The 24,000-nt window shown below is 41.0% G+C and overlaps 1 protein-coding gene and 1 non-coding gene across 2 annotated transcripts in view; both read right to left on the bottom strand.

The window, feature by feature from the left end:
- LOC145418128 (glutamate receptor 1-like) overlaps positions 1-24,000 on the bottom strand; it is a 722,099-nt gene that overhangs the window by 324,101 nt on the left and 373,998 nt on the right. The gene's annotated exons all lie outside the window — the stretch shown is intronic.
- LOC145418212 (5S ribosomal RNA) lies at positions 18,085-18,203 on the bottom strand. The gene has a single exon (XR_013900666.1). It is a non-coding gene; the product is annotated as a 5S ribosomal RNA (ribosomal RNA).

The raw sequence follows: 24,000 nt of genomic DNA on the forward strand, positions 1-24,000 counted from the left end.
TGGGGCTTTCCTCTTTTTAACTTTCTTCATTGCTTCCACAACTTCTATCCTACTGATTTCTTCCTGTCTTCTCACCTCCCTCCTCCTCCCACCCATTCCCCAGCCACTTATACTAGCATTACTTCCATCCAGTATATACAACAATTCTTTAAAGTGTTCTCTCCATCTGCTCACTTTTTCTCCCTTCTCCACTAGTAATCTACCATTTTTATCTTTGACTCCGCTGCTAACTTCACTTCCACCCTGTCTTACTCTTTTCACCTCTTTCCAGAACATTTTCTTACAGTCCCTCCACTTTACACTCAAGTTCCTTCCAAATTCCTCATCTGCTCTCTTCTTAGTCTCTTTTACTAATCTTTTCACCTCTTTCTTTCTTTCTACATATAACTCTCTCTTCCGCCTATCAATTTCTTCCACGCCCCTATTTCTCATCCATTCATTGTATGCTTTCTTCTTTTGTGCCACAGCCTGCCTTACCTCTTCATTCCATCACGCTGTTCCTTGCATCCCCCTCCGTCTTCTCTTCATCCCACACACCACATCACATGCTGCACATATTTCTTCTGTAAATATCCTGCACACACCTTCCACGTTCCCCATCTGCTCCAATTCAACTATACGTTGATCAGGTGCATAGTTTCAAACTTAGGTGAAGTCAACTTAATGCTTGTGCTCATGTTTAAGTCCATATCAGGCAGTGGGTGGAAATGTTTCTGTGTATGATTGAGAATGGCGTAGTGATTGATGGTGGATAAAGTAGACATGGCTGGTGTAAATACCGCACAGTAGTCTGGTGCTATGTATAATCCTGAGGCTGAAGTATGAGATGGTGGTATATCTGGACAGACTATGTAAACTGATATGTTATGAGTGAAATAAAAAAACTGTGAGTGTCTGATGCGTTGATGGTGTACAAGTTTATCTGGAGCAAAAGTGAAGTTGCAATGATTATGAATATTGTCATTTCTGATGATAGCCATTTCACAAGGGACTGTATCAGTAGGCTGAAACGTGAAAATGTACACAGGACAAAGATGAACAGCATGTAAGGATGTGCGGCACTTTCGTTCAATCGTTGATTCACTTGCGAAAGGGACAGTGTCCCGTCTCTTGGAGACCATGATGAGTTCGGTGTCTGTGTTGATGTTGATGATGACCAAAGTGTTGTTATTTTTATAGGGGAAGGGATGTATTTGGTATACTGTGAACAGGTCTTCAGTTATGAATGGTACATGAACTACTACTGATGTTGGTGTTAGTGTTGCTTCTAAATATGGATAATATTGCATGAAATCCCTACTGCGGAACTACGGCTTCAATTTATGTTTATGTATGCCTTGACTAATTATCTGACGTAGCTCATGAACTGGGAGTAAGTCAATTGTGATCTTGCCATCACCAGCATTCAAAATTCCTTGCATAAGTGCCCTGAAACGATCTCTAGTGTTGTCGAATTGTAGTAGAATCGTGTCAATATGTTCTGTGATGATGGAGAAGTGTTGGAAAAGTGTAATGTTTCCCTCCATTTCATTTATTTTATCTACACTCTCGAGAGCTATGTTTTCTGCCTTTTTCAGATTTTTCACAATTGCCTTCATTGCTGAGTTCTGTCCTGTGATGAATTTATCTTGGTATGTTAGTATCTGAGCTATCTTATTAAATTTGTTGTTTATTTCTTTAAGGTCATCCTCTGTAGCCAATCCAAAGATGTTCCCCAGAACTGCGCCACCCAGGTCGAACAAACCGCGCTTTTGCCGAGTACGTGTGATGTTGTTCCTGTCGCTCAGTACCTCCGTTCCATAAGATGGGAGATATTGGATCATGATGAGCATAGTTGACTTTGCTTGTTCTAGTTTCCATTTCGCTAACTTTACCATTTCATTCACTTCCTTTGTGTTATGTGCTTGTGAAACATAATTTCTTATCATGAAGTCCAGAGTTCGCATCGGCTTCGCAAGACTGTCTAGATAAGTAGGTAATTCATACAAGTAATCTAGACTTATTTTAGTACTCATGACGTCCTTAATGATTATAGTCGTGGCCGTTGGAGCTATGAGGCATCCTTGTCGTACTATGTGTTGGGGGTCTAAGTGCGCATATCCTCTTGCTATGTAGAGGAGAATCCATAGCATAAGTTCCTTCATTGTAACCTACCGAAAAAAAAATCTATTAATTTCCTAATATGGTCATGCTGTGGTCGATGTCAGTGATGATGTGCGTTATGGTTGATTGTTATTTCATTTATGGAAGGAGTTTAAATCGATATTTAATTCTCGTAAATGATGTACTGTAGATTTTATTGGAACAGTTGCACCTATGTTCGATTGTTTGGTATATGACCTTAATTTCTTTTTGTAATCATTGTTGTTTTCTTGCTTGGTTTCTTGAGGTACGTTCGCCTGTTCGGTTGTATCCGAGGCTGAATAATTATTGGATAATTCTCTTGAAACTCGTTTTAAATGGTCAATATGAACTTGTTTCTCTTTGCCACTTGACAGTGACTTAATTAAAACTTTGTTTTTATGATAATTACTCTGTATGGGCCCTCAAATTTTGGGGATAATTTATTGTCTCTCGTATGAATGATACCATAAACAATGTCTCCTAAGCTGATAGGTGAATCTCTTGCCTTCTTGTTAAATGCCTCCGTCATTTCTTCCTTGGACATCGTTAATTGTTTTTTGACTCTTTTGTCTATGTCCTGGAATTCATGTAAACGGAGTTTAGAGTAATCATCGTAATTGTATATGGGCATACTGTCACCTTCTAGGAGCTCATATGGTAGTTTTTTTATCTGTTCCATATATAATGAAATGTGGTGTGTCACCTATGGATTTATTTATAGATCCATTAATTGAGGCTTCTACTCTGGGAATCCAATCATCCCAGCTGGCATAATTTTCACTGAGAATGTGTCGCAGCACATCTAATACTTTTTTATTTTGTCTCTCTACCAACCCATTCGATGCTGGGTGATAGGCTAAAACGTTAACCTTTTTGATGTTGTATTGTTTATATATTTCTTGTAAGATCTCAGAATTAAATTCTCCTCTATTATTACTTATTAGTACCTTTGGGGTAGTAAAGCGACATATTACATTATCTGTTATTGCCTTTGCTACTGTCTCTGCTGTCTTATCTTTAATTGGAGCTAAAATGACATAGCGGGAAAAATGATCCGTTGCTACGAATAAGTATAGGTTATTATTGTATGATAATGGCATCTTGAGTATATCAACAGCAACAACGTCCCATGGTTGATGTGGTACAGGGTAATTACCCATCGGTGCACGTGTGATTGGGTATCCTTTGTGTTTCGCACATGATTCGCATCTGTCTATATGATTGTTTATATCTTTTCGTAATGAAGGCCAGTAATATAACAGCTGGGCTTTGTTGAATGTCTTATCCTTTCCAGGATGTCCTACATGTGGGCTATCGTGTATCGTACGTAATACTTGGGGTATCATGTCATTAGGTACTACCAACTGGTTAGTATTTCTTTGGCGTTTTGGTTGTTTAGAGTTAATCTTGTATAATGTATTATTGACCACTGTGAATTGTTCAAGTGGGACATGCAGTTTGGGTAATTGTATGTCATCTCCACTTTCTAACTTGTATATTACTTTTGACCATACTGGGTCAAGTCTTTGTGCCTTTGCGATATCATCGTGGTTTGGGATATTTCCTTTGAGATCTAACTCCGCGACCTGAATTGTATTCGGGTTCCTAGATAATGTGTCAGCTACTATGTTCATTTTACTTTGTATATAATGAATTTGTACATTGTAGTTTTCAACTGTACATTTCCATCTTGCTCTCCTCCCAGAAAGGAGTTTTTCTTTAAACATACCCACCAGTGGTTTAAGGTCGGTGAATAAGTGGATTTCGTAACCATATACCAAATCTCGAAACTTTTGTAATGCAAAAACCACTGCAAGTGCCTCTAAGTCTGTAGTGCAATAGTTTTTCTCTGCACCTCTTGTTTGTCTGCTGGCAAATGCAATTGGTTGATTTTTTCCTCTTTTACCTTCCTGCATCAGTACAGCCCCTAATCCTTTAACTGATGCGTCTGTACAAATAAGAAATGATTTTGTGTAATCTGGATATGCTAAACAAGGTGCATTTGTTAGTTTAATTTGTAGATTGTTAAATGCCCTTTTTTGTTCTTCGTCCCATTGGAATATAGCATCTTTTTTGAGTAGTTGGAATAGAGGAAAGGCTATATGAGAGAACTGTGGTACGAATGACCTATAGTACCCAGCCAGACCTAAAAATTGTCTAACTTCGTCAGTCGTAGTGGGTTCAGGAAAATCTCTCATTGCCTGTATTTTGTCATCAGTGGTGTGAATACCATTAGAACTTAATTTGTGGCCTAAGAAATTTATTTCCTTAAAGCAAAATTTGCATTTAGAAAGTTTAATTTTTAAACCAGCATCACTAAGCTTTTGTAAGAGTAAGTCTAATTTCCTGAGATGATCCTTAATATTCTTTGTTGCGATCATAATATCGTCAAGATAAACAAATATTCCTTGTCCTAAAATTCCGGACAATACGTAATTCATAAGACGCTGGAATGTGCCTGGGACTGTCCTCAGTCCCATTGGCAATCTTGTATATTGATAATGGCCACTGTTTGTGGAAAAGGCAGTGTATTTACGTGACTCCTCCGAAACCGGAATGTGATAATAGCCGTTTAGGAGATCGATGGTTGAGAATATGTTATTCTCAGGACTAATATTCTGTAGAACGTCGCTTAGCAATGGCATGGGAAATCTGTCTGGGATTGTGTGATTATTTAGTTTACGGTAATCTACTATCGTACGCATTTCTCCATTTTGTTTGGGCATGAAGAATAATGGGGCATTCCACGGGGAGACTGAAGGCTCAATAATTTCAAGTTTTAACATTTCATCGACATACTGATTTGCAAGTGTACGTTGGGAGTGTGGTATGCGGTAAGCTGGTACGAAAATTGGTGGTGTTTCTGGGTGCACATTAATCATGTGATTAATCAAGTTAGTACACCCTAATTGTTCTCCGGGCAATGCTACGGTGTCCCTGTGTGTTTCCAGCAGGGTTAACAAATCATTTTCTTCATCAAATTCACCTCAGTGAATTAAATTCTCTTTTATCCTTTCTCTATCCGTGGATTTTATCTCACTTGTCACTCCAGCTATAACTATTTCCTTCACAGGGGCAGGACATTTTTCAATATTAACTATGCAAGTCCCCTTTTTCAACTGAACTTCCCCATTCATGTGATTAATTATGAATATCTGAGTTTGCCCTTCGTCGTTCGTATGACATAATGCGTTTTCTACTGACAATCCCTTTACTTTATTTAATTCTTCTAAGACAAGAACAGTACTATTCCGTAATTTGCTCTTTATGATAACTTTCTTGTAGGAATTAGGTGGTATAACTAAATCATTAGTGAGATGGGCTGGAAAAATTGATAAATCAGTACTGTTATCTGGGTCACAAATTCTGGAGGATGGGGTTGGTGGTGGGAGTGTATCTATATACTCATCTGTTTGTATATGTTTGTTTAAGCCTTTAATAATACCAATTCTTTCTGGCTCTCTTTTACCAATCGGTGAGGGCTCTGAAGGTATTTCCTCTATGAATTCATTGTCAAAGTCTATTCCATTCATTTGTGGGGGTATAGTTATGTTCTCAGCTCTCATGGATCTTAAGCCCAGTAACATATGAGCTTTAATTGCTAAGTTTTCAACGATATAGAAAAAATGCAGAGAATGGTCTTGTAGTCTCTGTGAAACTGATATTTAATCTTATCATACCTTTCACTGTAATTTGTTTTCCATCTACCGTGTATAAATCTAAATCATCTTCATCCAGAAAAGTTACTTTCTTTTTATTTTTTAGAATTCTATTTATTTCTTCATGTGTTATTAAGTTCGCTGGAGAGCCTGTATCTAAAAATAAGGAAATATTTTGATCCTCACATACAGCTGGTATCAAGATACACTCATTTCCCAACATGCCTCCTATGTGAATTTTAGACTTGTTTTTCTTTACGTTTGTTCGTTTTTTGTCATGACTTGGTCTTCCCCCGATTTGAACATAGAGACAATTTTTTCTACTGTTTTGCAATCACTGGTCCAGTGCCCTTGGTATCTATGATGCCTACAGTAAGGACCAAATCCTTGTGTCTTTTGTCTGTCCTCTTTTGCTCTGATAAAGCATTCATACCTTGTGTGTCCTGGTTTTGCACAATAATGACATAGAATGGACCTATCCCTTGACTGTGACCTACGAGGTGACTTCCCATGAGTAGTGTTGTTGATGGCATGAGACCTGCTCTGGCTGCGCGAAAACTTATGAAACTGCCTGTAGCCTGGCGTCTGTGATCGAGGCCTCGTCAGATTTGGTTGTTTGCTCTGCCTGCTTTCGGGTCGCGATCGATTTTGTTCTCTGTTTGGGGTCGGTGTAGATGTTTTCACAGCTGATACTGTCTCAGGTACCCTCATTCTACTAGAATGTGCATGTGTGTCGACCATACCTGCTTTACTGCACTGCATCTCTACCTCGTTCATTAAGTCTAGTAAGCACATGCCTGGGGTGTACGCAATCGTCTTCGCGATCTTAAGGGTCCTATCAGGTAATTTACACAAGGCAGCTACATAACCAATGATGTCCACGACGAGGTCTGGGGACATCTTTCCACCATCTGTTATCTAATTTGAGTTTTCCAAAGTAATTAACAATGTTCTTTTGATTGTGAAGACATCAACAGTTATTTAACTGAGCACATGGTTTGTAGTGTGCTCCCTTACAAGACCTACAATTTTATGTAATTCTGGAATTATACCTGGCAAGAATGAAGAGAGAACCTGTATTTTTTCACAGGAAAAATCATCAGAGAAATTACCAATATGCCGGGAATCGAACCCGGGACTCTCAGGTGAGAGCCAGGCAGCATACCACTACACCACGACCAGGTAAAAGTTAACTCACGTTGTCACAATCTTGTAACCAACGTCCCTCCGCCCCCACTGTGGGCATCAAGAGGATGAGTTAACCCCCTGGCACTCGGGCAAGTAGATGCTTTTAATCTATCCCAAACACTTATGGCAAGTCAGAATGAAGAGAGAACCTGTATTTTTTCACAGGAAAAATCATCAGAGAAATTACCAATATGCCGGGAATCGAACCCGGGACTCTCAGGTGAGAGCCAGGCAGCATACCACTACACCACGACCAGGTAAAAGACTAGGTGTGGAAAGAAAACTGCTGAAATAGAATGGAAGTTACTGCATCCATCTTCTGTTGCTGCTGAAATGAATGTATCCATTCGACCAGCTTTTCAAAGAAGTAAAGCAGTTTCTATTCTAAAAATAGTTTTGTACTCTGTATTTATATTTTCATTATAAACTTAGGTACATAGGATGTACTGTTGCATAAACAGAGGTCCACGTTATCTGAATATACTGCTGTATAATTCCTGACTGGTAAGCTGGCAGGAAACATACCATGGAAATATATGAATTATGCAATAATGCATTCACTTTGCTCTTATAAATTCAAGTCTGGATAATCTCAATAATTATTTCATGCAAAGAACTACAAAAGGGGATAAATCATAATTCATGCTTTACTTATTATATCCTCGTAAATGCATCCTCTTTATGCTTTATGCTGTCATTTTTTACTAATTCAAGTGCATGTATGCATATTTCCTACATAAAAATAACTGTTTAGGATGGGTTAGCGATGTGTCTCGTCTATTAAACAGAAGGAACATTAAAAATTCGCTTGTTGTTACCGCTCATGCAGCTCATTCTCGCCCAGTCTAGCAACTGTCGCGGCATTTAAACGCCTGAACTGGGTTTCGGCAAGACTGGCAGTCCAGATTATTTATAGTAAGGATACTAGATGCACAGGAATGTCTGGTGACTGAACATCGCCATCGGACTGCCTGAACTCTTGGTTTTTATAGTACAGCTCTAAGAGTCTTGCAAAGGGCATAATGTTAAAGATCCCTCACTACTTTCAGCTTAGTTGATGGTTATGTGAAGGCATACAGGAGGGTCAATTTGCTCACTAACCAAGGAAATGCATTCCCACCGTATAAGTATCGTTTAATGAATTTCATTTTCCACGACAAGGTATCAAAATTGTGGAAAAGACCTTACTCCATTAAAGGAAATCAAACCGACAAGAGCCATATAACATCTTGCGAGCACCATGCACGACCAGGAACTGGGAAAATGGATAGGGTGAGTGTGGTGAAGGGGACGTAATGGAGGGCAAAGGTGGTGGTAACTGGAGGACGTAACGTGAAAGAAACGAACAAAATGTGAGGGAGTAAGAGGTAGGGAGCTGACGTGAGTCAGTGAGAATAATGAAGGGAAGCCAGAGCGACACTGGGTTGACTGAAGCAGGGTGAGCGAGAAGAGGGAAATGGACAAAGAGCTAGGGAGCAAAATCCAGAAAAAAATAAAGAATACAAGTGGTGCCAGGCACAACAAACCTAGCCTGACAGCAGTTATTTTTTTGCTGTTAAATACTGACACGTTTCTGCCATTTAGTGTCAGTGCACAATTAGTGTAAGTTAATGGTACAAATGTTCTCAAATTACGCCCTCTGAAAATCCGTGACCTTGCGTTTGACCTTTCAAGGTCACTCAAGGTAAAAGATCATGCTGCCAATTAAAAGCCCATATGAAACTTCCTATATCTAGGTATCTCTATCTTCAACGAGTTTCGAGTTATAGGCACCAAAATATCCGTGACCTTGAGTTTGACCTTTCATGGTTACTTACGGTCAAAGGTCAAGATACCATTTATAAACCCGTATGGGGTTTCCTATATGTAGATAATAGTAAATATCTCTCTATCTTCAACTAATTTGGAGTTATAGTCCCCTGAATATCCTTGACCTTGAGTTTGACCTTTCAGAGTCATTCAAGGTCAATGGTCTTGGTGCCAAATGAAAGGCCATATTACGAATTCCTGTATGTTCATTATTGTATATATCTCTATCTTCAACCGTTATCAAGAAATACCCCTCTGAAAATCTGTGACCTTGATTTTGACCTTCCGTTGTCACTCGATTATCTCCAAAATTTGTTCACCTTCTTTGGGGACCAGTGGCCACATATCTTTTAAGTATCATGTCATTTCATCAGGCCGGTTTTCCTTAACCCCTTAACCGCGGGGCGTCACTTTCGTGACGCTTGGGAGCAAGGGATCATACCGCTGGGCATCGCTTTTGTGATTCTGTGTTATTTTGAATTCACCCGGGCTTCCAAGTGGGGGCTTGTATCATCTATCGGTACTGCCAATGTCCAACACTAGTCAGCACTCCTAATCTCATCTGTACTCCCATCCATTGTTGACAATTTAGCCATTTCTCCCCGTTCTTGACTCCCCTCCCTACCCCCCCTCCATTACACTATCCTCTCGCCTGCCCGGCCGTGCTACGCTAAGTAAATCTTCCCTGGACTTTTTCACTGATTTCATCCATTGAAATAAGCCCTATGCCCTATTCTTATACCAAATAATATATACAAGAAAGAAATAAGGTAAGTGAGAGTGCCATACACCTGGAATTGGCTAATTATCACCTGACAACACCTCACGTGCACTCGTTCGTTAATTTTCGCTGTTTTTTCCCCCTTGAAATATGCCATATAATCTATTTTCGTAATAAATATACATATAAGGAGGGAAGGGAGAAGCCTAAGTGATATTTACATTCACCTGGAACTACCTAATTTATAATGTATTGTCTAGATTTCCTGCCAATCATTTCAGTGAAATACATAGCTGTTTCAAGAGCTACGTTGGTAGTACTGAATAACCCCTAAGTAGGCCTCAACCCGGGCCGGCCCTCCTTTATCAGTTCTCTCTCATCTTCCGAAGAGGAGGTACGGCTCATCCTCTTGCTGACTTCAGGGCCTTTTTTCACCCCCATGCAAAGGGCCCTGTGACCTTTACCCCCTACTAAACCTCTTGTGGAAAGAGGTAAAGGGCTGACAATTGATAAAAGAGTGACTACGATCTTTCTATTGAGTAAAACAGTGCAAGTGGAATTGTAAATAATGTGTAAATAATGTGTAAACAGCAAGTGAAAGTAATGAATGTAAATACACGTGAACAAAGGAAAATAGTTTTATAAGTTACTTCAAGTGACAGTGCATAACACAGTGTAAATAAAATAGAAATGTAAATAACGTAAATAAAATAGAGAACGTAAATAGAAATGTAAATGAGTAGTATTATAAGAATACGAGTATATACCCTAGGAGTAATGAAAGTGAAAGTTTCACTATAGCATGTCTGAATACTATGCGTTATGAGAGTGAAGATGAAAGTGACATTCACTCTCAATGCCAATATACAGGACGAGAAAGTGAATGCTACGTATTTTACTGAAAGAAATTGAATCCCTACAGTGACAATAAACTAATACTACTGAAGGAAACTTATGGATAAAGACTGCAGATATATATAAGTGTTATATAGTAATAGAAATATAAAGTGTGAGAGGTTTTATGAATAATAAATGACAGAGTACCAAGAGCGAACTAGCGCAAGTGGGAAGGTCATACGTGCTCATAATTTTCATTGCTTTCACAGTGTTTTTTTTTTTTGGAGTATGGATCCCAAACTACTTGAAAATCATAGAGTAGTGTTTATAGTGTTAATATCTGGCTGCGGTAATCATATTACGGGTTGTCGGGAAGTGTAAAGTGGAGACTTCATTACCCAACTTCAGAGGTCTCCACAAGTCCTACGGTAACTGACGAAGGCTCAACAAACATTCCAGGAGAAAGCTGAAGGTATGTGCCATAAGCATACCTGTATGTAATTTTAATATTCTAGGACTAATAACTGATTTTTGGCAAATATTTTTTGAGAGTCTGTCGGAGCCCGAATAACCCCGCGGCACACGCAAAACATCGGTAAACATGCCCGCGGTGTAGGGGTTAATGTTGCTAACATACAAACAAATATGCAAAAAGCAAACAAACAAACTCGACTAAAACAATACCTCGTCTGACTCCGTCCGGGCGAGGTAATGAGCGAGTTAGAGAGAGGGGAAAATCTGGTGGGGTGGGGAGCAGGAAAGGGGAAAGAATAAAGGGGAAACGGGAGGGAGTAGGTGGATGGGGATGGTGGAAGGGAGACAGGGAAAGTGAGGAAATGGTAGCCAGAGAGAGGAAGTAAGACCCAAAGTGATGAGAAATAAAAGTGTGTGTGGAAGTGGGGTGGGGGGGGGAAGAGTTTGTGTCGGTGGGTGTGGGTAAACGTTCAGGGGAGGAAGAGGATTTGGAGGGGCATCGTGTACATGTAGGAGGGGTACAGATGGACATCGGAGAGAGATGGTGATGGAGGAGGAGGAGGAAGGGATAAGGGGTTGTTGGATGGTTGCCGAGTTGGCAGAAAAGTGGTCAACTGTCCCAGTGAATGCGGGTTCAAATCCCAGCTGGGGCAGGGAACAATTTAAAGAATTTGAATTTGGTTACAATAAACTTTACTGATCTATCAAAGACCCACAGACATGTCGTTCAAACATCCCCACTAATATCCACCAGTCCTGTATGAGGTAGCCCTAGCATGTATTCAAAATGGACGGTGGGTGTTAGTGCTGAAAAGTTAACACGTGGAGATGTATGGTGCTATGGGTCACAAAAGGATCGGTGTACAATATGCCTGAAATATCTGGGACCACAGAACGAAGGTCACTGAAATATTAGTGTCCGACCTACCACACGTTGGTAGCTCTGATGTCGGGAGGTGTTTTATATCGCCAACTAGCATTATCCTCTTGCAGACCTATAGCAAATGTTGTGTTGAATAAAATAGACATTGTTAATACACAGTGAGACGTTGGTAATGTCAACAGTTGTTCGAATGTTTTCGGTAGGCATCTGACCCCCTGTGCACCAATACTTTTGTGACCCATAGTACGTAGGAGGACTGCTGGGGCTCAGGGATGTTAAGCCTGTGTCCAGAGTCAGACGCATTAAAAATGAAAGAGAGAGAGAGAGAGAGAGAGAGAGAGAGAGAGAGAGAGAGAGAGAGAGAGAGAGAGAGAGAGAGAGAGAGAGAGAGAGAGCTGAGTGGTAGGGAGGCGTTGGCAATAGATATGTGTAGAATCAAGAAGGAATAAGGGAGGTGGTGGAGGGGGGTTGTCTTGGAGATGGGAATGAATGAAAAGAAAGGGAAGCGCATAAGTGGAGAGGCTGGGAGGAACACCGGGATGGAGCTGAATGTGGGGAAGGAAGTTACAGCAAAAGGTGAGGTGACGACATGACGGGGGCAAGTTCGGTGGAAAGGAGTGGAGAGAGAGGGATCACAGTGGACAAGGAGGGAGTGTTGGGGATAAGTAGGTGTGTTTGTGGGAGCATGAAAAAGGACGCTGCGGTTTGCACTGGGGTGGGGAGGTAAGGGCTGAATGTTGGTGGAGTGGATACGCGTTCACGGAAAATTAATTGTCAAAGTCAAGCTATTTCGCTAAAAGTTACTACCATGGAATTAAATTATATATTAATCAAAGCAACCCTGGGCAGTACTGACAGGAAATGACTCACATCTGATGATGTGGAGACGGAGAGGAACAGAAAGAGAGGGGAGGGGAGAGGGGAGATGGAAGGAATGGGAGTTGGGAAAAAGACAAAGAAGGAGAAAAATAAAGAAGGGAAAGGATGTGGATTCATGATGAGGCAGGATAGAGTGGGGATGGTGAACGAGAGAAATGGAGAATGGAGAGGAAAAAAGAGTGAAAGAAAGTTAAGGGATGAGCGAAGGAGAGGTAGGATGAGTAGATATGAAGCCAGGGAAGCCAGAAGATAAGAGGGCGGTGAGAGAGAACGGGAAATAGGGAGATGAGAGGAAGGGGGTAGGAGACGAGGGAGATGGATTGGAGAGAGAGAGAGAGAGATAGGAAACGAAGGGGCTGGGTAAGGAGACAGAGGGAGGGGAAAAGGGAAAGGGGGAGAGAAGAGAACTGGAGGAGGGGCAGGTTTTGTGGAAAAGAGGTAGAGAAAGAAAAGCAGGAGAGGTGTGGTTGAGGTGGGGCAGAGAGGACACTGGGATGTGTCTGGCCTGAGATGAGGTGGGGTCGTGATAGTGCTATGGGATGGGATCGTAAAAGGGGAGGGGGTGACAAAAAGGAAAATGTTTCCATTGTTAGGAAAGGCTATGTCGACAGTTAGACCTCGACACTGTAATCTAGAGTAACGTAAGGCAAATCGTACAAGATGACAACATCCTAAAATTTTGAATAAAATTATAGAGGGCACGAAACAACAAAATCCACAAACCATCAATACCCTGAATACTGTTATGATCAGGAAAGGCAGTATCCAGACTTTAGCAATCTGTTTGTGACAATAACAAAGTCGACCAGGGCAGTACTCTCAAGGTGGATGGAAAGCTGATGACAGGGAGTGCTGGAGTTCCCGTTTCATCAGCCCTCGGGACTAGCTCCTGACCATCCCCCTCTGCTGAACTTTTTCAGAGCTTCAGTAACACAGAGTAGGCCAGCATGCTCTCCAATACAAGTTGCTCTATCTGTCAACACAACACTACATGCACATTACACTCTACACTTCCTTTTCAAAATCTACAATATAGAAATAAATAAATAAATAAAATGGTGTCTAATAACCATGCCTAGGATTCTCAAGGGGGGGGGCATAAATGTCCCCACCATCCTCCCCTCTCCCGGTGACGACTCAACGAGCTGCCTGAACACACTGTCTGACTCTGTTCTTCTACATTTCTGCAACATTCACTGCCATTCCTCTAATTTTCCCTCTGTTGAGCAAGACGTCTCCGCCTCTAAACCTCACCTTCTCTTCTTAACTGACACCCAACTGTCTGAGACAACTGATAGCAAACCCTTTCTGTATCTTCCGACTCCACTATACTCATTTCAATGCCAAAGGTGGCTCTTGTGTAAGTGTACGCAAGGAATTATCTTGCTCTCGTTTCCTTGAACTATATTCTTCTGAATTCTGTCATTCCCTGAATTCCCTGACGAAATTTATCTGCACAGTTTACTTATCCCCTAATTGTAATGAATATCAAAAATTCTTCGACTATGTTATTTCAATAATGAAATACATCCTATCCGTTTCTCCAATCCCTGAAATCTCCATTCTAGATTTCAATGTTCACCACCACCTTCGGCTCTCCTCCCCGTTCACTGATCCACTTGGGGAACAAGTCTACATCTTTTCTATCCTTAATGACCTAGAGAACCTTGTACAGCACCATACCCATAACCCTGACTGCCTTGGAAAGAGTTCCAATAAATTTGACCTCTTCCTTACAACTAATCCTTCTGCTCATGCTGTTAATCTTTCCTCTCCATTGGGCTCTTCTGATCATTACCTTATTACCTTAACCTGTCCTATCGCTCCAGTATGGCCTGTGGACCCTCCTAAGAAACGTTGGTTGTGGCACTTGGAGCTGCTGATTATGGGGCCCACAGGCGGTACTTCTTTAATTTTCACTGGAATGATGATTGTTTCCATGACAGGGAACCATCTGAGTGTGCCATGCACATTACGGAGGTTATTCTCTCGGGCATGGAATCATTCATTACTTTCTCATATCCTCTGACTAATGCAAAAACCCTAGGTTTAAGCACACTTGAAATAATGCTCTCCACGACAAGGAGAAGGAATACAAAAGATACCAGAGCCAACCCTCCCCAGAATCACGTCTTTTATATTTCTCCCCGGAATCGTGCTAAGTTTGTCCTTCTCTCTGCTAAAAATATTTTCATCCGTACTAAATGCTCTCAACTCTCCAACTCGAATTCTTCCCACTCCTTCTGGCACCTTGCCAAAAACCTTTCTAACAACTTTACCTCATCATCCTTCCCTCCTCTTTTCTACTCTGATGGCTCTGAAGCTACTTCTTCTACTGATAAAGAATATCTCATCACTCAGTTCCACCTTAGACGATTCCAGTGCTGTTCTTTCATTGCTTCCCCCTTCTGATTTCCTTATGGGTGACATTACATTTTTTTTCAACTAATGTATTTTCTGCCATCACTGGCCGTAATACTAACATGACATATGGGCCTGATGGAGTCCCTTCTGTTGTCCTCAAGAACTGTGCATCTGTGGTTACACCCTGCCTAAGTAAACTCTTTTGACTCTGTCTACCAACTTGTACCTTTCCTTCTTGCTGGAAGTTTGCTCTCATTCAGTTATTCCCAAAGAAGCGTGACGATTTCCAACCCTCTAACTATGGCCCAATTTCTTTAACATCCTGTGTCTCAAAAGTTTCCAAGTTTATTCCAGAAAATTTTTAAAGCATCTTTCTTATCACAACCTTTTTTCTGATCGTCAGTATGGTTTCTGTCAGCTGCCATTGCACTTGATGTCTCAAAGGCTTTCGATCGAGTCTGCCATAAATCATTAATTTCCAAACTTCCTACTTGTGGTTGCTATCCTATCCATGTCTTCATCTACAGCTTCCTTTCTGGTCGTTCTATAGCTGCTGTTGTAGACAGCCACTGTTCTCCTAGATTTATCAACAGTGATATTCCTCAGGGCTCTGTCCTATCACCAACTCCCTTCATTTTTTTCATCAATGACCTCAGCAGTACATCTAACCCTATCCACTCATTCGCTGATGATTCCACCTTTCACCTTTCCATTCGGTTCCTGCAACGCACATCTCAGCATTTACTTCATCAAACAAGGGATGAGGCTGTGACACACCTGATGTCTGACTTGGCTCTTATCTCTGACTGGGGTAATAGTAATCTTGTTGTTTTTATCGCATCAAAGACTCAGTTATTACACCAATCAACTCAACAAAATCTTCCACAGAAGAACCCACTAATGTTTAATGATATCCAGCTCAATCCTGCATCATCCTTAAACATACTGGGGATTTCATTCTCTCGGGACCTATCTTGGAAAGATCATAATTACATCTTTTATAAAATCTGTTTCCAAGAGATTAGGTGCGCTAAGCTGACTGAGTACCTTCTTTACCCCTGCACAGTTGTTGACTTTATCCACGGGTTTTATCCACCCCTGTGTATAGTACAACTCTCAGGTGTGGGGATGCTCCCCACATACAGCTCTTCTGAAAATGGTGGTATCAAAGGCTTCTCGTCTCATTAACTCTCCTCCTCTTAGTGGCACCCTTCAACAGCTGTCTCTTCACTGCACCTGTTACATCTTTATCTATATTCTATCGCTGTCAGTGGTTACTACGCCTCTGAACTGTCTGCTTGCATCCCTCCGCCTCTACGATGGGTGCGTAGCACCCGTGTAGCAAAAAACTCTCATCACTTTCCTGTCCAACTCTCCAATGCAAGAGTTAACCGTTACTTCCAGCCCTTCATTTATGCAACAGGTCACTTCTGGAACGGTCTCCCTTTGTTTGTATTTCCTACCTCCTATGATCTCCAGGTTTTCAGACGCAGTGTGTCCAGGCATCTGGAAATGAAAGGATCTTGAATTTGGCTTTCTTTTGTACTGATTTCGTTTTTTTCTTGGAAGGAACTGTTTGCGGGCTCCTTGTCCTTGGTTCATTCTTCCTTGTACATAGAAAATATATAGACACACACACACACACACACACACACATATATATATATATATATATATATATATATATATATATATATATATATTTATATATATATATATATATATATATATATATATATATATATATATATATATATATATATATATATATATATATATATATATATATATATAATCGTGCATGTAACGTAATCACATAATATAACAGCATATTTGGAGTAGCATACACAAATCGCATTGTAAACAATTAACACAGTCCCTAATTGTCCAGTTTGTTGCCATGGGAACGAAGGCCCGTATCGACTGTTAGACAATAGCTGGGTAACCAAAGCAACCGTAATACATGACTGAATATATAAACGAGTCCTAAAGCCCAGCAAATCTCCAAATAAACAGCCAAACAGTCCCTGAAAATCATTTGTGTCGCCATGGTACAACAGATGACATTAACTAAGTAAGCAATACTTGGGTAATATAACATTGCACCCTAAAATATTTTCCTCAATCCGATGATGTATTTTCTATTTTATTCTTGCTAACTGCGACGATTTTATTCACCATAGGATACTTTCGAAATGCGTGGATTGGATATAGTCTTTGGTGAGGTACCGGCCAGAACAATATTCGTCACCGTATTAATCAAGTTACACAGCAGAGCAAACAGTTCCTGAATATCCTCTGTGTTGGGGTCGGTAGAGACATATTACAGAAAGTTAGGCAGTACTCGTTGACTGTCAACAACCAATATGAATATTGTGTAATGGTTAACAATCGTCGCAGCCTAAAATTAAGAGCAGAAATCGTCATATACGAAAAAAATAATCCATGGTTACACAATGAAATATCTACAGTTAAGCAATTAAATGTAGAGCAAAGTGGAATACATTGGTGAAATACCGTGAAATAAATCTCAAAAGCAACAGACAAAGATCACCATATAAACAGCAGAGTAATCCATGAAAATTCTGTGTTTTCATGGTTAGGAAAGACAATATCGGCAGCCAGGCAATGAAGACTGCAATGAAATATAATTGCACACCTTAAAATCGGAAATAAAAGCAGAATCAGGAGATGGGTAATGCTGAGAATACTCGGCCACTTAACCGAGAATTTCGCTTGCAAGCTACTGTATTTCGACGCGCCACATTATACTGGGAATTACGCCGAGAGCGCAGTGTAAATAGCCAAGACCACGCTAATTTCTACCACACACACACACACACTTCCACACCTCCCATTTGCACACCATCCATAAGACCTGCTCGGCAACCTGTTTGGCCGTATGTTGGTAATGTAGGGGTTGCATTCTCGTCGGCTTAAGAGGATTCATACACATTCCTCGGTGATTTATTTTACCTAATTAAACTTACTATTTTCATGCATGTTATTCATTCTTTTTTTTTTTTCATTCATTGCCAGACGCCATGTATCCCAAACGGGGTGGTCAAGGGCTTAGAGTTAATTATTTTTACAGGGAGGGGCACTAATCCTCCACCAACCCCACTGGACACGTAGGGAGAACGTTATGCCAACAGCATCTGGTGTTCCCAGGCGGTAACCCATCCAAGTACTAACCAGACCCAACGTTGCTTAACTTCGCTGATCGGACGGGAAGCTGTGTACTCAACGTGGTACGGCCGTTGCACTTCGTTTAATATCGACTGTGTCTGTGCCAAAAACACAAATGTCAGTAATAATGCATTTACAACGCTGAGTATTGACCATATAACCAAATAACGGGGTGATGGGAAACATACTACAGTGCCATTGTATATTGAGTGGAAATATGGCGTCCATTCAGGAACCCAACACCTCACTCTGTCCCGTGCCTCACTGTGGCAAAATGCCGTCTACCGCTAGGGAACATAGATTCACTACACGGGACGGCCCTGCAGAGGTAGTTGCTTACATGCGGTTGATGGGTCTGCTTGAAGTGACAGATCGGGGTTAACATAAACAACAGTTGAACTGACCATTTCACAGGTGGTAAACAAGGACAACAAGGCAGAGATATGGGTATGGGGTAAGTGGAAACATATATTTTCACACACACACACACACACACACACACACACACACACACACACACACACACACACACACACACACACACACACACACACACACACACACTTTCCACTGATTCTAATGCCATGCTATCTGTTGTAGGATGGTATAATCCATGCAAATGCTGAAGCAGTAGATGTCCCCCCCCCTCTCTCTCTCTCTCTCACACACACACATACGCACACAGACAGGCCCATCGCGCGCGCGCCTGCGTGTGTGTGTGTGTGTGTGTGTGTGTGTGTGTGAGAGAGAGAGAGAAAAAAAAAAAAGAGAGAGAAAGAGAGAGAGACGATTAGAACGGAATGGAAGAGAAGAATGATGAATGCGAGGAAGAGCGGGGTAGAAAATGGAAGGCAGAGAAGAGAAAAACAGATAAACAAGGAGGAGGAAAGTAGAGGGAGGGGGAGTGGTTAGGAGGAGAGGGGACAGGAGAGAAGGAAAGGTATAGGAAGGTTGGGGCGGATTAGAAGAAAGGTAAGTAGACAGAAGAGGAAGATAAGGATGGTAAGGGGAAGCAAGGTGTAGGAAAGCTGAAGGGGAAAGAGGAATGAGGAGAGGAGGGAAGAGGAAAAGGAGCAAGGAGGAAACCATGAAAGTCACCCGTCTTCTCTCTACGTCACTTGTCATATTAAGTTCCTCTTCGATATATACAGTACTGAAAGTAGTGATAAGAAACATGGAAATGATCATAGAAGTGAAAAAGTTACTAAATGACAGTATTGTGATACCAACTCAAACGTATTGAAGTGAAGGTTGGACTTGTTTGTTTGTTATTTTTTATGAAAGGAAGAAGGAACCAAAGCCCACGAGGTCGCAATAACTGTTCCATCCAAGAGAAAAACAAAATGCAAGAGAGGTCCAAATTCAAGATCCGATCATTTCGAGATGCCTAGACACACTGCGTTTGAAAAACTGGAGATCATAGGAAGCAGGAAATACGGACAGAGGGAGACAGTTCCAGAGTTGACCTGTTGCATAAATGAAAGACTAGGAGTAGCGGTTAACTCTTGCATTAGAGAGTTGGACAGAAAAGGGATGAGAGTTTGCTGCTAGACGGGTGCTACACGCCCGTCGTAGAGGTGGAGGAATGCATGCAGACAGTTCAGAGGAGCAGTGACCATTGATGTAGCGATAGAAAAGAGATAAAGATGCAACAGTGTGGCGAAGAGACAGAGATTGAAGGGAGTCAGTAAGAAGAGGGGAGATAATTAGACAAAAAGCCTTTGATTCCACATTGTTGAGAAGAGCTATATGTGGGGAACCCCCCCAAACATGAGAGTTGTACTCCACACAGAGGCGGAAAAAATCCCTGTATAGAGTCAACAATTGTGCAGGGGTAAAGAAGGAACGGAGTTGGCTTAGGACACCTAATCTCTTGGAAGCAGATTTTACAAGAGATGTAATATGATCTTTCCAAGATAAGTCCCAAGTGAATGAAACCCCATTGCATGTTCAAGGATGATGCAGGATTAAGTTGAATATTATTAAACATTAGAGGGTACACCTGTGGAAGATTTTGTCGGGTTGATAGATGTAAAAACTGAGTCTATGATGCATTAAAAACAACAAGATTATTTTTACCCCAGTCAGAGATACAAGCCAAGTCAGACATTATGTCATAGCCTCATCCCTTGTTTGTTGAAGTAACTGCTGAGATAGGTGTTGTGGGAACCGAATGGAAAGGTGAAGGGTGGAGTCATCAGCATATGAGTGGATAGGGTTAGATGTACTCCTTAGAAGGTCATTGATGAGTAAAAGAGAGTTGGTGATAGGACAGAGCCCTGAGGAACATCACTGTTGATAGATCTAGGAGAAGAACGATGGCCGTCTGCAACAGTGGCTATAGAACAACCAGAAAGGAAGCTAGAGATGAAGGCACAGATAGAAGGATAGAAACCGTAAGAGGGCAGTCTGAAAATTGAAAGATTTATGTCAGACTCGATCGAAAGCCTTTGAGATGTCAAGTGCAATGGCAAGGCTTTCGCCAAAGTCCCGAAAGGAGGATGACCGGGAGTCTGAAAGGTAGGTGAGAAGATCGCCAGTGGAGCGTCCCTGACGGAACCATACTGATGATCAGAAAGAAGGTTGTGATTAGAATGATGGTTTAAAATTTTTCTATTAAGAATTGACTCAAAAACATTTGAGATACAGGATGGTAAAGCAATTGGACGATAGTTAGAGGGTTGGGAATGGTCACCCTTCTTTGGGACTGGCTGAATGAGAGCAAACTTCCAGCAAGAAGGAAAGGTACAAGTTGATAGACAAGGCCGAAAGAGTTTGCCTAGGCAGGGTGTAAGCACAGAAGCACAGTTCTTGAAGACAACAGGAGGGACACCATCAGGCCCGTATGCCTTGTTAGTATTGAGGTCTGTGATGGCAGCTGAAGAAATTTTAATGTCACCCATGAGGAAGTCAGAGGGGGGAAGTGATGGAGGAACAACACTGGAATCGTCTAAGGTGGAATTGGAGGAGAAAGTCTGAGCGAAGAGATCTGCTTTATCAGTAGAAGAAATATCTACAGAGCCATCAGAATAGAAAAAAGGAGGGAAGGATGATGAGGTAAAGTTGTTAGAATGGGTTTTGGCAAAGTGTCAGAAGGAACGGGAAGTATTCGAGTTGGAGAGTTGAGAGCATTTAGTATGGATGAAATTATTTTTAGCACAGAGAAGAACAGACTTAGCACGATTCCGGCCAGAAACATATAAAAGATGTGATTCAGGGGTGGGTTGGCTCTGGTACCTTTTATAGGCCCTCTCCTTGTTGCGGACAGCATTAGAACAAGCGTGATTAAACCAAGTCTTTCTTGCATTTGTCAAAGGATATGAGAAAGGAACGTATGCTTCCATGCCCGAAAGAATAACCTCTGTAACGCGCAAGGCACACTCAGATGGCTCCCGGCCATGGAAGCAATAATCATTCCATGGAAAATCAAAGAAATACTGCCTGAGGGACTCCCAATCTGCAGCTCCAAAGTGCCACAGATGACGTTTCTTTGGAGGGTCCACAGGCCGTACCGGAGCGATAGGACAGGTTAACTCACCCTCTTCAGGCCCACAGTGGGGGCGGAGGCACGTTGGTTACGAGATTGTGACAACGTGAGTTAACTTTTACTTGATCGTGGTGTAGTGGTATGCTGCCTGGCTCTCGCCTGAGAGTCCTGGGTTCGACTCCTGGCATATTGGTAATTTTTCAGATGATTTTTCCTGTGTAAAATACAGGTTTTTCTCTTCATTCTGACTTGTCGTAAGTGCTTGGGATAGATTAAAAGCATCTACTTGCCCGAGTGCCAGGGGGTTAACTCACCCTCTTCAGGCCCACAGCGGGGGGCGGAGGGACGTTGGTTACGAGATTGTGACAACGTGAGTTAACTTTTACCTGTTCGTGGTGTAGTGGTATGCTGCCTGGCTCTCACCTGAGAGTTCTGGGTTCGATTCCCGGCATATTGGTACTTTCTCAGATGATTATTCCTGTGTAAAATACAGGTCTCTCTCTTCGGTCAGAGAAAGATGTCTTGAAAAATGTTGATCGGCTTCACAATGAACAGCGTGCATTTATGGGTATCTCTTGCAGTGTGTTTACCAAATGTTTTCCCGGTAATTGCATTGCTGTTGAGTTAAGGTCGCTCTCGATCTTATAGTAAAAGTACACAAGAATACACACCCTGAAACAAATTCCGTAGTTTTATGAAGGCAGGCGAGAAGATCTATAAGGTTTAAAGCATATATGAGCTTTTAGTGGGCATTTTGAACATTTTTAGATTCGTGAGTAAATTTATCATACCAAATTGAGTAATTTTATACTTTTGAACATCTAACATTAAAGAATTTATATTTGCTTGTCTGTGCACTTATAAATCATGTGTATGCAACCTAGAGCCAACCTATTGGTGATGGATGCAGAAAAGTGATTTAAAAAAATGACAAATTGAAATGACTAAATCAAATCCTTGCACATAAAAAAGTATCTTAGAACTGAATTTCACTTAGAAAAGTCTACTGCCAATCTCGGAATTTCTATATTTTTCAGAACTGACTTTAGTAATGTACATCCTAGAGCACTGTATAATTTCTAAGAGACTGAAATATGTTTCAGTAATATTCTTCTGAGTCGGTATTTTACCATCATAGCTGCACCAGACAGTAAGGTTGTCAGAGGCGTTCGGCGGTTTATGGGTTAATGGTACACTCATTTTTCCCCTAACTTTCAGAGCCTCAGCTGATGACTTATAAATTTTAAAGCTTATATATTTCAACCCGACTAAATCCAGACGATCCTACTAGCCTTTAAAAAATCTCCCTAAATGTATATACTAACCCATGCAAGGCGAGGACATTGTTCGCATTTCATTTTCTGTGCAAATAGACAATTCTGTTTTGACTGAAAAACATCCTTAAATGTAACGAGGTAATGAAGGTTATATATAACCCATGGTTTACAACGTCTCTTCAGAGATGAAGAGAGGTATCTGGTTAAAACAAAAATAATCTACAGAAAAATTCATTATAGAGAAAAGCTTAAGAAACTGACTTGAATGTCCATGATAATTGTTTTGATTTAAACCTAATATTTTTATCTCCACAATCATGTCAGTAAGCTGACATCTTGCATATTATCTAGTGCTGCTTTATGTTCAGATAATTTTAATTATCTTATGGCAGTCTTAAGAACTAAAGGATTACATGCAACAATCATTTACACTTTCCGCCCAAGGCGTCATTTTACATTTTATCTGTACCGGTATATCTTTACCTCTGCCAGGGAGGTTATGTTTTATCCCGCGCTGGTTTGTTTGTCTGTTTGTTTGTTAACATGATTACTCGAAAAGTTGTGAAAGGATTTTGATGAAATTTTGTGGAACGGTGGGCCATGGTCCAAGGAAGAAATTATTATATTTTGGGCCGATCTGGATCCGGAGATGAAGCATCCCGCGTAATATCTCCAACAGTTCTCACTGAATTTCAAATAAATTTTGTGGAAGGGTAAGCCATGGACCAAAAAAGAACTAATTAAATTTGGGGGCGGATCCAGATCTTATATACACAGATCCGGATCCGGGATTACTCAAAAAGTTATGAACGAATTTTGATATCATTTTTTGTAAAGGTGGACCTCGGGTCAAGGAAGAAATGATTAAATTTGGGGGCGGATCCGGATCCGGATCCAGAGTATCCCGTACAGTATCTCCAAAAGTTCTCAATGAATTTCAATGAAATTTTTTGGAAAGGTGGATCATGGACCAGGAAAAAATTTATTAAATTTTGGGGCCGATCTAGATCCGGACCCTTTTTAATGGCAATGGCATTGGCGGTGTTATGTACTCTCTTAGCGCTTTCTAGTTTTATGTATAACCTGTTGTATTGTGATGTATGTGCCTA

The sequence above is a fragment of the Coenobita brevimanus genome, chromosome 112, assembly GCF_032717465.1.
Source record: "Coenobita brevimanus isolate Jiangsu-jjx chromosome 112, ASM3271746v2, whole genome shotgun sequence".
In the NCBI taxonomy this organism is placed as follows: Eukaryota; Metazoa; Arthropoda; class Malacostraca; order Decapoda; family Coenobitidae; genus Coenobita; species Coenobita brevimanus.